The 2,838-nt window shown below is 40.7% G+C and overlaps 1 pseudogene across 1 annotated transcript; it reads left to right on the forward strand.

Moving 5' to 3' along the window:
- The first annotated feature begins 1,158 nt into the window (after positions 1-1,158).
- Positions 1,159-1,864, forward strand: LOC309523292 (transmembrane protein 256 homolog pseudogene; annotated as a pseudogene). Its single transcript has one exon. The product of its transcript is annotated as a transmembrane protein 256 homolog pseudogene (transcript).
- Positions 1,865-2,838: the final 974 nt, after the last annotated feature.

Genomic DNA, 2,838 nt, shown 5'->3' on the forward strand with positions numbered 1-2,838 from the left:
TTAATAAAAAATAAATAAAGGGTGCGAGGGGTGGTTGGGATCGATGTGCCTATACTTCTTAATTCCACCCCTGGGCCTTTTCTATACTGAAAATAGTGTCAATTTGTTCCCCTTCCACTGCTGTAAATATTGCTCCCTTAGAAAATAAGTGATTTATTTGACTGGAACAAAATCCATCTTGTGTCTCCAAGTGGTTTAGGGTTGTATGATCTATGTCTGGATTGGCCCACTTAATGCTATTTATTGCTCTATGAATGATATTAAGATGGATTTCTTAAGTCTGGTGGAATTACTTTTTCTTCTTTTGTGCAATTTTTACTTGCCATAGCAAACAAGACTTTGCCCATGTACCCATATAAAATAACTATTATCGTTCTTTTCCTCTGCATTTTTAAAGCATAAATATTATTGGCTTTGAGGCAACAATGACAGAATGTGCTGACATCAGAAAAATGCCAGCTCCAGCCCAACCAGAAGTAAAATGTATAGGGCATATTGAGAGATGGGTGGCAAAGCTGTGCATATGCTTTGTCCTCCCCAGCAGTATATATTGTGGGAGAGTAGCTAGAGGAAGCAGAGAAAAGCTCCAACCAATATTATTTTTTCTATATTTTTTTTTAATTTTGGAGTTTGCTTGTTTATTTTAAATTCAATTTGTAAAGGTCCCTTTAGAAACGAAAAGATACAAACACAAGTTAAGCACACAGTTTGCTTTTAGTTCAACACTTTCTTCATCCATCAATTTTACCCAAAATCACAAAAGTAATATTACAAAGCTTTCACAGTGCACGTTTACATATTCTGCATATACATCTATTCACTCTTCAAACAATGCATTTCCATTGAATTTGGCTTAAAAAACAACAACACATCAGGCTGGAAATATATAACGTTTTAAACCAATGTGTTTTTCCTCTTAAAAAAAGAAAATATATTACTTGGAGAGAAGCCCATATTGCACTAATTCCCAAACAAGACATGGACATAAGGCAGGTGAAAAATTATAGGCCAATCTCGCTCCTAAATAATGATTACAAATTGTTTGCCAGTATATTGGCCAATAGACTTAAAAATGTATTTGGAGAGGAGATTGGAAAGAACCAAACTGGATTTCTACCTGGTAGACAGATGAAGGACAATGTTAGAAATATAATTGATATGGCGGGCGCCGGGGCGTTTTTCTGACGGCTCGTTGCGCTGAGCGGGGCTGCGGCCGTCGGGGCGGCCGCCTACGGGGCTCACGATTTCCGTCACAGCGACCGAGATGACGACTTGAAAGAGCTCTACGAGATGGCCAACAAATACCACTTCCTCCACAGCCTGGCCCTCCTGGCTGTGCCCCACTGCCGCTATCCCATGATGGCCGGCAGCATCCTGTCTCTGGCCATGGGGATGTTCTCTGGCGCCCTGTATTACCACGCCGTGACAGGGGACCCGATCCTGACCAAGGCAGCCCCGTATGGTGGTTCCCTCCTCATCCTCGGCTGGATCGCCATGGCCCCTTGACACCCCGTTCTGTCCCCATGTGGCCCCCATCTCCCAACGCCAGGGCAGCCAGCCCTGCCCCTCCCTCCTCCCTTAGGCTAGCCAGAAGGGAGCCCTAGGAGAGGAGAGATTTCCAAATGTCAGAGTGGGATCCCTTGAGGTCTTTAGCCCGCCCCGAATGCGTCTCTATCCTGCATCTTGGAATTCCCCGAATGCCGAATCCCTTTTAAAAAAGCCAAGATCCTTCCCCTCCCCCCAAAAAATTGCAACCAGATTTGAGTTTGCGATGGAGGCTTCGAAATGCAATGTCTGATCGGTGCTTTTCAATTGTTGTTTTTTAACTTAATAAATGATGAGAGTGATTTCACTTTTTAAAAAACCCACGCACCTTTTTTTCCTGTGAATATATTTATTCCGTGGGGGGGGGGGGGAGAGAAAGAAATATAATTGATATAATGGAATATCTGGACTCCAGGAGAGACAAACAAGCCGCCCTAATGTTTCTGGATGCTGAAAATTTTTTTGATAATGTGTCTTGGCATTTTATGAAAAGAAATTTAGAATTTATGGATATCGGTGGAAAACGTTTAGATGGTATTTGGGCTATTTATTCGGAACAATATGCTAAATTGATAGTTAATAATAACTTCACAGACAAAATTGAGATAACAAAGGGAACCAGACAGGGGTGCCCGCTATCGCCATTGTTATTTATAACAATACTAGAGGTCCTGTTGAGGAAAATAGAAGCAACAAAAGAAATAAAGGGGATTGGTGTAGGCTCAAAAGAATACAAGTATTAGGCCTTTGCCGACGACGTTGTCTTGAATTTAGAACAACCTATGTCCAGTGCAATAGAAGCTTTGAAAAAGATTGACGAGTATGGGCAATTAGCAGGCTTTAAGCTCAACAAAAATAGGACAAAAATATTAACTAAAAATTTGGACAGTAAAGAAATAGGAGAACTACAACAAAAGACAGGTATGTCGATAGAAAAAAAGGTAAAATACCTAGAGTCTGGCGCACATCTAAGAACATAAACCTCTTTAAAGACAACTATGAAAAGGTGTGGAATGAAGTGAAGAGAGATCAGGAGATATGGACTAGAATGAAATTATCAATGATGGGTAGAATCTCAACTATCAAAATGAACGTGTTACTGAGACTGCTGTTTTGATTTCAGACAATTCCGGTTATCAGTGGAACAAAACAATTTAATGTATGGCAAAGACGATTGTCTAAATTTATCTAGCAGGTTAAAAAGCCAAGAATTGAGTATAAAATATTGACAGATGCAAAAGAAAGAGGCGGTTTTTCCCTGCCAGATCTAAAAATTTACTACGAGGCGGCGTG

Source organism: Podarcis vaucheri, assembly GCF_965113315.1.
Source record: "Podarcis vaucheri genome assembly, chromosome: W".
In the NCBI taxonomy this organism is placed as follows: Eukaryota; Metazoa; Chordata; class Lepidosauria; order Squamata; family Lacertidae; genus Podarcis; species Podarcis vaucheri.